This window comes from Condylura cristata, unplaced genomic scaffold (assembly GCF_000260355.1).
Source record: "Condylura cristata isolate star-nosed mole 26May11 unplaced genomic scaffold, ConCri1.0 scaffold00017, whole genome shotgun sequence".
NCBI classification, from domain to species: domain Eukaryota; kingdom Metazoa; phylum Chordata; class Mammalia; order Eulipotyphla; family Talpidae; genus Condylura; species Condylura cristata.
Genome location: NW_004567118.1, coordinates 28,096,788 through 28,110,983, shown reverse-complemented (window position 1 = coordinate 28,110,983; position 14,196 = coordinate 28,096,788). Strand labels below are relative to the sequence as shown.

At 47.7% G+C, this 14,196-nt stretch overlaps 1 protein-coding gene across 1 annotated transcript in view; it reads right to left on the bottom strand.

Moving 5' to 3' along the window:
* PIK3R6 (phosphoinositide-3-kinase, regulatory subunit 6) overlaps positions 1 to 4,853 on the bottom strand; it is a 48,713-nt gene extending 43,860 nt beyond the window's left edge. The window contains exon 1 of the mRNA XM_004684599.2: positions 4,831 to 4,853. The gene's annotated coding sequence lies outside the window, so the exon portion shown is untranslated. The remainder of the gene's footprint in view (positions 1 to 4,830) is intronic.
* Between the last annotated feature and the right edge of the window lie 9,343 nt (positions 4,854 to 14,196).

The following is a 14,196-nucleotide window of genomic DNA, read 5'->3' as shown; positions in this document are numbered from 1 at the left end:
TCAGAGGTGATGGGAGCCTCCATCCTACCGGAATGGCTCCTGCTTGCTGACTTAGGATTCCTGTCTCACTGTGCACATAGTGGCGGGTGGCGGCTGCCAACTGTCTCTCTCCACTGCTGGCCTTTTATTATTTGCCCAGCCAGGGAGGGTGCGGTATTGTAGCTTATCTGTCCAAAGTTCTAATTTTTTTAAAGATTTATTTATTTATGCATATAGAACTGGGATGCAGGCCAGAAGTGCAGGGCAGTAAGAGGATTCACCAGAGAGAGTGGGGGGCAGAATAGGCCAACTTACGAAGTACACTTCTGAGGGGAGCAGCGGGTGGGTCAGGAGAGGTCTTCTGTGCCATGTGGGTCACCTCGGGCTGGGATCGAACTCATGCTGAAGTGGTTTTAGCTTCTCAGTGCTGTGCTTTAGCTTCTCAGTGCTGTGTTTTAACCTGCTGCGCCATCAGGAAGGGCCCCCAAAGTTCTAATTTTTAGAAGTAGTCTGTCTGCGTCTTTCTAATTCCAGCAAAGCCACCTCTGTGACAGCCCCGTCTGAGCCATCTCTGTTCTTCATCCCAAGTGCCAATTTGCTGAAGGCTGGAAAGCCAGATAAGCACACGGATTGTCTTATGGTAAAATACAGAAACAAACTGGAGAAACTGATCTACAAAGAGATTGCAAAGCTTCTATTCCCAGACTTACAACCTCAGTTTGCACTGCACAGGCCCCTCTGACTCTCTTCTTCGTTCCTAGCAATGTTTTGAGTGGGTGAATAAACCAAAGAGCATCTATGGAACACCACCCATGTGACAGAATTTGTGCAAGGGTTGAGAGCTTAGAGATACATAAATGAGGCATATTCTTTGCCTCAGATGCTGCGTACTCCTCAGCTGTGGCCTCTTACCCAGCACTGCCAAGAGCATTAACTGTTTCATTTGTCTAACAGTTGTGGAACCACCCTACAGATACCATCCTACAGAAGACCAAACAGACAGATGGATGGAAGGGTTGGACAGATTCAGTTATTCAGTGAATATTTGTTGAAACTCTTCTAGCCAGATATTCTTCAGAGTCCCAGGAATTTGGCAGCAATTTAAAATAGACAAAACACCTGTTCTCATAAATGTTATCTCTTTTTTTAATAGCTTTCTTTACTGGCTGTACCATTTTATGTTTTTAAAGTTAAATATTTTTTAAATTGAGATAACATCTGATCTCCTCCATCAGATTTCCACCATAGGGCACCCATCACCAGATCACCCATAGTCCACCTCCATAGTTTATTGTGCTTTCTCCCCTTTTTCTTACTCCCTCCCCACCCTTCTCCTTTCTAGATGCTCCTTTCAGATGCTTCTATAGTCAATTTTCAAGAGCTGGTTTTCAAGCTTGCCTTTATCTGACCCTTAGTTTGGTTTCTCTGTATTCCACATATTAGTGATACCATTTGGTATTTATCTTTCTCTTTCTGACTTATTTCACTTAGCATTATCCCTTCTAGCTTCATCCATGTTGCTGAAAATGACATGAGTTTATCTTTTTTGATTGTTCAGTAAAATTCCTCTGTATACATCCCTATCAGTTCTAGTGGGTATGTATTAAGGAAGGGACAGAGAATACAAACAACAATTAAACTGTATTTCAGCAGTGATACTTCAGTAACTTTTTTAAAGACTTCTCTTTTAAATGATGAAGTAAGAAGCCCATAAGGATGGGAAGAGGAATGTGGAGTTCCAGAGTTGGGGATAGAGTTTTTTAAAGGGTGATGGGAGGTCTCACTGAAAAGGCATAGAAAACTGAAGGAGGAAGGCAACAAACAAGACAGGTGCCCTCTGCAAGAAACAAAGTCCCAGCAAAGGCAGCAGTGGGGACAAGCCCTCAAGTGGGAGGTGGCTGAGATTTTCAAGGGACAGTGTGTCTGGAGTGGAACAGAAAGGGAGCTGGGGGTGGGGGTGGGGTGCAGGAGACAATTCTCCATGGTTTGTGTTTGTGAGCGCTTTGAGAACTTTGTTCCATATCATCTCTTCAAGAATGTTTGTATTTGGTGAGGATATGGCGAAAAAGGAGCTCTCCTACACTGCTAGTAGGTGTGCAAACTAGTCCAACCACTATGGAAAGCTGTGTGGAGGTTCCTCAGATAAAATGGAGCTGCCATTTGACCCAGCAATTCCACTCCTAGGGATCTACCCTAGGAGGACACAAAAATGTTAATTCAAAAGGATACCTGTACCCCTATGTTTACTGCAGCACTATTTGTTAACATCAAAGACTTGGAGACAGCCCAAATGCCCAAAAATAGATGACTGAGTCAAGAAGATGTGGTATATCTATACAATGGAATACTATTCAGTAAAATAATAATAATAATCTAATGCCATTCGCAGCAACATGGATGGAGCTAGAAGAAATTATGCTCAGTGAAGTCAGTCAGAAAAAAAAGAAAAATATCAAATTGTTTCACTTATCGGAGGAATATAGGGAAACCATATATGGGATCCAAGAAAAAAAATAATAACAATTAAAAACAATACAACAAAACTTAACAAATTAATCAGACAACTATAAATCAGAGACATTCTGTAGGGGAGGGGGAGGGAGGGGGGCACAAAATGAGGGAGGAAAGGGCACAAGGGACTAGGGTGACGGTGCAGGGGTGACTTGGTGGTGGGAAGTCTATGGGGACTGCACTGATGTGAGATATATACAAATAAGGAAATTAAATATATAAAAAAAGAATGTGTGTGTTATGAACAGCCTCGGAAGAGAGAAATAGTGTCTCCTTCAGGGCAGAGGGCTGTTTCATTTGCTGTCCAGCCTCAGCCAAGTTTGGGCAGGTTTGCTCGCAGCCCATTAAGTTTAGGGCTATGATACTCAGCAGCCACTAGGAGCCATCTCGGCTGTCCCCATGACACTTGGGGGGCAAGGGGAAACCAAAAACTTGACATGCATGCTAGTTGTTGTGTTGAAGTAACACATCTAGCGACATGTTTTCTGAAACTGTGGCAGGCTAACTTGTTTGTTACAAGTAGGTGAAATCTCACACCCTTCCTATTTCTTGACAGATATGAGAGCAGAGACAACGCATAACTGAATGAATTGGAATTCAGAGGGCATTCTTTAAATAGAGAATGTTCAGGAATACTCCCTTTGCAGGTGTGGAACACACTGCTCGCCCCTGCCTTGGGAAGAAACAGGCTACAGAACCAGAGGTAGTTCAGTGAGGTGCAGCAGGAAGAAGTAGGCAGGGGCCTGTGTGCAGCTGGTGCTACCTAAGGCTGGTGCAAGAAAACTTGGGAAAGACTTTAGTGCTTGGGGAAGGAATGAAAAAAAGCAGAATTTAGAGGAGGATGTGAAGATACCTGGCCCACAGTCAGTGTTTCAACAATGTTTCAGCTCCTGATGAACCCTGCCCAACCTAGTACCCAAACCCCCATTCTTAGATCCTAGCCCAGGCTATGCAGACAAAAGAACTTCCTGCCCGAACCTCACTGTGACCATCCCTTCCAGACTAAAACTGGAAGAAAAGACAGAGTTCCCCAGAACTATACCCCTGCATCCTCTCTCTCCTCAACCTTAAAACTCATCCCATCAGGCCCACTTGGGCATCGGAGATTCCCAGGGGCTGGGGAGACGAGGGCTCTGCTTCCCTGGCCATCCTGTTTCCTCTCCTTGTGTCTGCCACTGACTGAGAAGGAAACACCTGATGTGAGAGAAACAGTCTGGTGGGGAATGAGGGTGGGAAGCATTGTTCCCCGAGGCAGGGAGCCTGGAAGGAAGCTAGTGAGGCTTGGACACACACTGGGAGCCCGAGGACCAGACGGAGGCCTGGCATTCAAGTCCACTACGCTATCCTGTCTTCCTTGGAGACCACAGAGATGGCTCTGAGGGAGGTTGGGCAGTAAAGTGGCTGAGCTGATCACATTTGATACCCGGCTGCCTGGTTCCAAGGCTCTCTGTTGCCATGGCAACTTAGGCTCATTGCTTAAAACCCTTGTGCTACGGCTGCCTGGTTTTTAAAGGAGACCTAATAGCACCTGTCTCACAGGCTTATTGAGAAAACTAAATGAGATGAAATTTAAACTCCACTTAGAACTAAAATAAGAAGAGGAAACTACATGCCTGTGCCTGAATAGCCTGAGCAGTTAGAGGACACCTCTGGTGGCCTCTCCCTCTCTCTCAGCTTTCCTACCCACTTTCCCACTCTTGGTTGTGTGCTTTGTTCTGTTCACTGGGATGCCTGTCACCTCACCTCTGCACACCAGCCTTCTCCCAGTCTCAGGCCCTGGCTGTCCAGGCAGAAGATGGTCAATCCAGATCAACACGACCATCACCAACTTCCCCAGAAGATGATACCCCCAAAAGGGTGTACCCTGAAGGTTCTCTCCGAGCCCTGTGCCTTGCTACCCACTTGGCAAGCTTTGGCAAGTTGCTGTATCTCTGTAAACCTCAGTTTCCTGACCAATGAAATGGGCTTTGAGACTCATCCAGCTTACCTCCAGTGGCTCCTGAGACTCTAATGGGAGACTGAGAATATGCTACAGCACTAAGCATGTGTGCTCAGTACTATTATTATTGGCATTTATAGGACAGAGAGATTTTTAATTTTTGCATTGTCCTGTGTCCTTCCCTCTTTTGAAAATGAATGATCTTAATTTGGTAGTGGCCCTATTGGCCCCTGCATCTGGATAACCCTCCTCAGAAGGCGGAAGGACTGAGCCTTGGGTTCAAAAGAGTTAGGGTGTCTCGCCTCCCCTTGCCCCCGTGGGCTCCCCTTCCAGCATCCCTCCCTATGTTCTGCTCAGATCTCCCTCTCCCGGCGCCCTCCCAGTCCCAGCCAGCACAGTACCTTAGCTCGGCTGCTGCAGCTCAGCTCCCGAATTAGTTCTTCACAGTCCTGCCCACAGGTGCCACAGTCCCACAGAACCCAGGGCCTCAGAGAAGCTGAGCAGCTGTGCTCTCTCCAGATCTGCAGAGAAAAGCCTAGGGTCACACAGGCCTGGCTGTGTCCCCTCCTCTTCCTTCCCCTTCCTCAAAGCTCCTCCCAGAACACATCCTGCCATGCGGCTGCTTTCTAAAGAAGCATCTGTGGTCACCTATGGTCACTGGAGTTTCTTTATTCCACCCAGCAGGAGCAGAGCGTCCACAGAGCCCCTCCCAGTTTTAATTTCCCAGTGAGGCAGCAAAACTTGACCTCCTCCCCAACTCACCAACTGTCCCTCCCCCCGCTGACACTGTCAGCAAGTGTTCTCAAGAACCTCCAACTCAGTGTGTAAGAAATACGCTCATCATTTCCCCTTCTGCACACACTTCTCTGTTCTTCACCTCAGAATCAGAAAGCTGGTAGTCACGCTCAACACCTCCCTTTCGCTCTGGTTACATCTAACCAGCACAAGTCCTCTCACTATCTCGTGAATCACCCCCCTTTTTTCCATCTGCACACCATCGCTGCTTCACGAAGCCACAGTTTTCTTTCTCCTGAATAACTGCCTCCCTCTGAAGTCTACCTCTAATCTTGCCTCCTCTTCTCAGTCAAAGTTCTCATTTTGCTGGTGAGACACAGTTCTGATCATGTTACACCTGTTAGAACTTTCAATGACTCCCTATTTCTTTCAAGAAAATGACCAAATTCCTTGGAGTGACTTACAAGGTTCTTCTTGGTCGCATCCTTCCTTACTCCTCACTCAGGCTTTGTTTCCTCCTTCTAGCTCTTCCCTGAAGTTCTCAACAGTCACAGTTCCTCTACAATTCATGTGTAGGATTCTTTTCCCAACTTTTCTTCTGGCTCACCCCTAGTCATCCTCTGTCCAGCAGAGAAGAGTGAAAATCAAGTCAGGGAAGCAGGAGGAAAACTGGAGTGCTTCCAAAGCTGGGGACCGAGAGGGTGTCCAGAAGGAAATGCTGGCCAACAGCATCAAAGATGGCAGAGAGGACAAAGGAGCAGAGAATGAAAAAATCATCTGCTGACCTTGGCAACTAGCAGCAGCAATGCCACGGCAGCAGTACTGGAAAGCACATCACCATCAAATGGCATGCCTGCTAGTTTATCATAGTTTTTCTTCTTACATTTTGAAGGACTCCAAGACATTGTTAGACCTTTGAAATGCTCACAGATTCTAAGCTCTCCTCCTGCTTGACCTAATCGGTCTGGATACAGACAGATTGCTGGTCACATTGTTGGAACGCCTGGATTCAGCTTTACCTGAAACCTTGATACCTTCATCTACTCAAGATCATCTATGTGACTCAATATGCTCCCTCCTTTTTGACAAAGCCTGTCTGTGTTGGGTTTCTGTCACCTGTCACAGAAGGAGAAGTTGCTGATCTTTTTCCACAACAGCTGAATGGCTCTGTTCCATTCCTTAATTTGATAGAAGAGACCACTTGAAAACACAGAAGTCTATAAATTTAGATCACTTGCTTTATGATTCTCTCTCGCTCCTTCTTCCATAAGTACTTCTTTTCTGACTCTCTCCGCACCCTGCCTCATATGACTTGAATCACATTCCAAGAACTCTCAAAGAGGCAAGACAGAATGTGATTCAAGATCTTGCATCTTTGAGAGTTCTTGGTCACATATCTGTTTCACCCCCATCCCACCCACAATAAATTCTGGGAAAGGAGAGACTAGATCTTATAATCCACCCATCACAAGGTAACAAAATGTTAAGAGAATACGTGGCTTATAAAATAGAGCAAATGAACAAATAGATGAAAGTGAATAGGTGAATTAAACGAATAATTCCAGGAAATGATCAAGGACTCAAAACTCAGCCTAGACAGATGCAGGGCTCTGCAGCAGCCCAGCAATGTGGCCAGTGAGGGCAACTCCCTGTCTTTATCAGTTCTGGCCTAACTGAATCGGAAATCACAAGCTGACACTGACTTGCAGGTCTGTGTTGCTGCTCCTCTTATCATCCACTGCCATCTTGTAACTACATGGGCTGTGGTAGCCAGTTGGTGACTGTGGACAGTCCCAGCGCTGTCCCTGCAAGGAGGATTAAAGGGCCTTCATTTTTGAGGACATATAGGCCAGCCAGAACAGGAGAGAGCCAGGAGGAGGTGGACAGAAGGACTGAGGGCCTCCACCTGCCCCCAGTGCACCACCACCCATATCAGCAGCCCGGCGAGGCCGGCGAAGCAGCATGGCTCCTTTGACCCATTCCAGTCATGTCTTTTTTCTCAATGCTGTTTTTAGTTTGTTTAATCTGGGTTTTCCGGGCTGTGCTGTTGCCAGGTTTCTCATCTACACCATCTCCCAGAAACAGCTCCTGTCCTCCCCTCCTTCAACAAGGCCACACGGTCCATCAGCATCAGAACTGGGAGTCAGGTCACTCTATCTGTATTGCTCTAGTTCCCACATTACTGATCAGCAAGCAAAGTCACCCCCCAGTGATCACTGCCCAACTGATCAGAAGCAGAAGGCTCATCTATTGCCACCCACCTCCACCAGCCAGCCAGGGGCCTCTCTACTCCCTGTTGAACCCACTGGAGCAGCTATGATTCTTATATACCTTCATCTCAGCCTGAGCATGTGGGAGTCAGTTCATGTTACTTACCCAGTGACTACAAAGCAACAACTTTCCCGAAGACAATCCATTGCTTCTGTTCCAGCTTCACCCTCTTTCCAAAGAGTCCCTCCAGACTGTTCTATTCAGAAAAATATCTCATACCCGTTTTCTTGTCTATTACAGAGCAATTTGCAGCTCTTAAGAAAAATCAAAATTTCTTGCAATTGTGGTGATAGAGGGGACCAGTGCTGGGGGCAGGAGGAACAGGGCATTGGAGTCAGTAAGGATGATTTGCTTTAGAGATGTGAAACCCAGCGTCACCTGTAGCCTCTCCCAATGCCACTTTCTGGGACAGTAGCCTTCAGGATTATCAAACATCGCACAGAGAATTCATCATCCATTTGAGTTTTCTAAGAAATCCACACAGAAAATCTTAACAGGAAACAGAAATTTTCAGATTACATTGGGGAAATGGTAAAAGAGTGTACATTGGGTCCTCCCTGGTGGCACAGTGGGTTAAAGCACTAAGAAGCTAAAGCCACTGCAGCATGAGTTCAATTCCCGCCTGCCCCGGAGGTGATCCACATGGCGTGGCAGACCTGCCTGCTGCTCCCCTCAGCAGTGTACTTTGTCGATCTGCCTGTTCTGCTCCCCCATTCTGTCTCTAGTGAATACTCTTACCGCCCTGCACCTCTGGCCTGTATCCCAGTTCTGTATGTATGAATAAATAAATCTTTTTTTTTTTTTTTAAAAGAGTGTACATTATACACATCTTAGCAAATGATTTAAAAACCCTCCATGGATATTTCTCATGTTCAGTTGTTCCTCCTCTATGCCAAGTTACTCTATGGAGTTTTTTTTTTTTCTTTTCTTTTCTTTGATCTCCACAAGTGACTCTAACTCACTAACTCCTACTCCCTCCTAGAGTTTTCCACTGACATCTCATAATCCTCCTGGAATTGTTTCAGAGGATTTCAACTCTATTCTAATGCTTATTTCCTTTTTTCTATCCCAAACTCAATCTCAATATCCAAAAAAAAAAAATAAATAAAGGTTGCCTGGCTGCTAGAACCCCCCAGTTACAAAAAAATGGTACACTAGAAAGTTTAAGGTTCATATTCCAGGTGATGAACCAGGAGGTGCCCAGGGCAGGGGGTGTATGCAGGGAAGACCTGTAGGCTGAGCTGGCCTGGTGCCCAGTCATGGCCCTCAGTTCTCAAATTCCCTGCAGAAGGCCAAGGCAGCAGCATGGCTGGTATCCATCTGATGAGCACCTCTTCTTCCAGTGAGCCCCCTCCAGCCCTCACACCCATGTCCCAGGGGAGCAGGGGCAGCAGAACAATGTCAAGGACTTCCCTGGCACTCCTCTGGGTGGACACTTGCAGATAAAGAGTCTTAGGATGATAGGTAATGACAGATGTTAAAATAGAAAATGTAGGAAAGAGGCATCACAAGACCAGACACTGGAGGTGGGTATAGAAATGATTAACGCAGTTGTTAAACCAGCTATAGAAATGAAAAGTCCTTAGGGCAAACTGCTATAGCAAGTATCAGATGGCGATCCGCAGATCCCCAAGGGCAGACCAGAGGTGGGGCTCTGAAGATTAAGGGCCATTGTAGACTCTGCCTAGTCAAACCCTAGAAGTAATATATCCAACAACAGCTAACAATGCCACAAAGGCGTGGGTCCCTCCCAAGGAGAAAAACACTGTATCAGTACAATTTCTGCACCGGCAGGGACTCCTCCAAGGCCCGGCCTGTGACCCTGCAGGCCCCTCTTTGAGCAAACCTGCACCTTCAGGGCCATTCCTTCTGCCCACTTGTGTCGGTGCAAGCATCTTTTATCTTCCTTTCCCTTTTTATACTAAACCTGTCCTTTTAGATAACTAAACAACTCTGCCTCATGGGGAGACTGCCTCCCAGGAAGCCTGGACCTCGGAAAAGGGAGCTCTGGCGAAACCCTACTCAGCAGTAACAAGAACCCCACTTTGTGAACCCCACTCTGTGAACCCCACTCTGTGAACCCAGTGCCTCTCAAACCCTCACTGTTAAAGGGAGCAGATTTATTTATGCTTTTTATCCATCCATTTACCCTTTGACCATTCTAATTTGGGGAGAGGAGGAAAGAAGTTTAGTTTTCAGTATCATCAACTTAAAAAAAAAAAAAGCGTTTAAAAAAGGGCTCCAGGGGCCTCCCTGGTGGCCAAGAGGTTAAGTCTCAGCACTATGAAGTCAGTTGTGGCCGCAACAGCAGACCCACAGGCACAGTAGACCTCTCCTGAACCCCAGCCCTCATGCTCCCCTCAGCAGTGTATTTCAGTAGATTGCCTGCTCTGCTCCCCATTCTGTCTTTGGTGAACACTTACTCCTGCCCCCCACACCTCTGGCCTCCACCCCAGTTCTTGTATGCATAAATAAATAAAATCCTTAATAAATAAATAAATTACTCGAGACATTTATAAATACTTGTAAAACTCCACAAACAGAGCAGTATATTGAGTTAAAGGGAGGGCCCCCTCCTCTCCTTTCCAGTTTTTATCTTCCCCCACCCAAAGATAAGCGCAGTGGATAGATTAGGGTGACTTACACTAAATTGTTCTTTGGCTTCCTTCATTTCGGAGCCCATGATACAGCCGCACTCTTTGAAACTGTGTGTGAGGCGAGACGGGCTCTGTCTCACTGCTGGCTGTCTCCGAGCCAGCGGCTGGAAAGGCTGTGGCGTTTCCATGCCGCCGGTGGGGCCTCGCGACCCTCCCCTACACCCTTCCCCCCACCCCCGGCGCGCCCCCCTAGTTATTGCCTGTGGCAGCCCCTTCCCTGCGGCCAGCCAGGTTTTCGAGGAGTTTCCTCACAGGCAGGAGTTTCCTCACAGGCTGCTCAGAGCACTGCCAGGTGGGGCTCAAGGCTCCCGGCTAGCCCGCTTATATTTGGCGCGGGGATGTAGAATGGACCAATGAGATTTGAGCTAAATGAACCAGCGGCGTTCCTCAGCTCCTTAATTGATTTTTCATCTCCAAATGAGCTGATGGGTCCTAAGATGGTCCAGTCAGCCAAGGATGGTCCATACCAGCCGACCAGGCAGGTATCAGCTAGGGAGGGGATCTTGACAAAGGATATGAGGCAAAGTCGGCCGCCTGGGCTCACACGCTCTGACGCTGCCCCTTGCCTTCTGAGAAGAAAGCGCATCCAGCAGCCAACTTCTGAAGAGAGGAACCTAAGAACTTCACTGCACCCTGACAGCTGCTGCTGCCACCCATCCTGCCGCTGACGCCACCTGAGAGGAGCGCGGAAGGCCCCAGTCCTGTGTCTCAGAGAGCTGCGTTGGTGGTGGGGGTCAGCAACTCAAGAAGAGCTGTGACACTGGCGATGCTGCCTCCATGGCTGCTTGGTCCAGCGTCTGGTGCTGTCCATCCCGACCTTCAGAGTGGTGCTGCAGGTTGCAGCAGTCTCAGTGTCCCCACACCCACCCCCCACCTGCGAGCTGCTCCACCTGACACTGTGAGTTGGAGCCTGGCCCACTGCTTCCCGGTGCACTGTGAGCTCCCGGCGCTCGTTGGTGGCACAGCGCCATCTTGAAGGAATGGCCTTTTGCTTGAGACTTGTGGACACTACCAGGTGAGATAGCCAGTCACGTGTGGCCTTAAGATCTCTCTGTTTCCACTGTATGTTAAGTAAACCCCATCATTGTTCCCTGAGCCTGAGTGATTTTGCAATCATGCACACAGGAGAAAACCTGCCGTGACCTGTCCTCTACCTCTACCTGGCCACTGTCCTATTGATCTGCCATGTACTCTGTTTCATTTTCTTAAATTTAAATGTCTTTTGGGACCCATAACACGTTTATACAGGTCAAGACAGGAAATAAAGGGAAATGCAGTCACCTTGAAACATGGTCTTCAAGGTGACAAAAACCTTGGGACCTCCCCTCTCCCATATAGGCTTCTCTTCCAAGGGCCTCCGTCCTGTCTTCCAAATTCCTCGGCATGCCAGGACACTCTGAGTCAGGGTGAGGGGCAGCCCACTGCTGGGCTGGTCTTCTCTCTCTCTCTCTCACACACACCCTTTGCAGTCAGCGGGAGAGGAAGCTCACATGAGTGCTCCTTCTCTGTCCCAACCCCATCTCTATATTTCCCTAATACTACAGGTTCCTCCCGAGCAACTGTTCTGGAGGAGCTGAGCAGCAGGGGGAAGGAGGGGAGCAAGGCTGCTGCTTCCCAGCAGTGGGTGAGGTGCAGGAGCCTCATCCCTACAAAATGCCACCCTCAGTTGCTGTGTCCGGTCTCAGAAATGTACTCCCTCCACCAGGACAAAGGACTGACTGGCAGGTCAAGAAGGCAGGGCGATTAGTTAGAAAGCTGAAAACTCCCGAGCAAATTGCCTAGGCACACACAGGCACGCACGCACGCACACACATGCACGCACGCGCACGGGAGACACGCATGTGTACAGGAGACACGTGATCTGGCTGAGCTGCCCCCCTCCCCCCACCCTTAGCAAATCTTTAGATCTGAGTGTTCTTCCTCCTCTCAGTTTCCGCATCTATAACCCAAGGGATTGGACAGCGTGTCTGCAAAGCCTTCCACAGCTTTCTCAGTTCCCAGAATGTCAGCTTTTTCGTTCTGTCCTGTCCCTGGAAACTTGCTGCTACAGTTTTGATTAGAGATGGCCTCATGAGGAGAAGCTGTGCAGGGGGGTGGGGGAGGGGGGTCGCTAGGGCTGAGGGGTAGGGTGAGGCTGTTCTGCTTCCCTTTCTTCTCTGCCACTCACCTCTCTCCGGTTGCCTCTGGAGACCCCCTTGGACCAGCCCCTGTGCCCCAGGGCTTCCTTCCTATTTCCCCTCGCTAGTGGCAGCATTTACCCCGAGCCCTGCCAACCCATTCAGAGCCAGCGTCCCTCTCCTCCTCCAACTTCTCTACCCCCACCATTCCTACAGGCTGTGAAGAGTGTAGTTTTCATTTTGAAGCCCTCAGAACACCTTGAGAATTCCATTATAAGAGAGTCATCCCTCCCAGACATTTGTGTGAACCTTACTTTTCTGGGTCTGTTTCCCCCCTACTCATATAAGGGGGTTGCGGGAGCACTGTACCTTAATGGTTGAAAGCGGGACTCTGGGACTCAGTTGACTGAACTTGAATTCCCCTAAAAAGGGGAAATGCAAAAGCTTTGTCTGTGAACTTGGGAAATTTTCTTCCCATCTATCTTAATTTCCCCTGTGTAAATTGGGGCATGAACTTATCTATTGGGGGGGGGGCTGTTGGGAGACATAAGAGATAACAGAAGGATGCAAAGCACAAAGTAAATGCTGTGAAATGTTTGTGAATCTTCCAACTTGCACTGCCTTGACATACAGTAGTGATTCCCTAGTTGGATTGCAATGACTTAGTCTTCCAGCCCTAAATTTCTGAGGTTCCCTGAATGACAGTTTCTTCCCACTCACTCTCTGCAGACAGGGGCAGATGCATATGGTTGTCATGGCTGCTGTGGGCAGTCACCTTTCCAGGGGAAAGGGGCACACACTCAATCTTGGCAAGCACTGTGGACTGTTTGTGTTCTCCCCAAATTCATATGTGGAACCCTCAGTATCAGGATTAGGAAGAGGGTCCTTTGGGAGGTAATTAAGGGTTAGATGAGGTCATGAGGGTAGAGTCCCCATAATGGAATTAGTGCCCTTGTAAGAAGAGACCAGAGCTTTCTCTACCTGCCATGTGTGGATACAGTGAGAAGAAAGGTGTCTCCAACCCAGGAAGAGAGACCTGATCAGACACGGAATCAGCCAGCACCTTGATCGTCAGCTTTCCACCAAGTCCCTAGAACTGTTAAAAGTAAATGTTAGATTGCCTACTCTGTGGTATTTTGTTACAGTAACCTGAGTTGACTAAAACATTGGGACTGTGGTCCGAGCCTAGAACACAGGCGTCCTGCCACAGAACAGAGAGAAAAAACCCAGCACAGGTGGGGACAATCAGCACTGCACTCTTCCCCAGGAGAAGCGATTTCCTTTACCCTGACTTTTACTGTTAGGATTCAGGGAGGAAACAGAGGGATTCAGAGACTTGGGGAAATGAGCAAGCCACTTCTCCCAGAAGAAGAGAATGCCTCTCCAGGGTAGCAGCCATGTTCCAGAGCTGGAGGGTGCGGTGGGTGTGACAGTGTGGGTGGCATCCAACCCTGGAATGGCACCAAGCAGGCCCATCCTTATGCAACCGTTCTGCTTGTGAAGCTGGAGACACCGGAAGACTCCCAATGTGTCTGTTTCAGAAGGCAGTAGGGGTCACAGGTGTTCTTGGCTCTGGCCGTGTAAGTCAAGGGTCTCAGGAAAGGTCTGAAGATAGTGGCCCCGGAGGAAGCTCCAAGGTGCCAGGGGAGAAAAAATTAAGTCAGACTCTATTGAAGTTAAAACCATCTGCTCTGCAAAGGCACTGTTAAGAGAATGAAAAGACAAGCCACTGACTGAAAGAAAATATTGTCTAAACGTATTTGATAAAGGGTTGGAATACAGAACATACAAGGCATTTTATATAGAAATATATAATAGAAATATGTTTATATATTTTTTCTTTTCTTATATCATTGTTCATTTTTGTACATTATATGTACAAATAGATGTAAAACATAATCACAATATATGTACATTATAATGTAACATAGTATCATATATACATGCATTGTATTACATATAGTTTATGTATTATATAAATAAATTT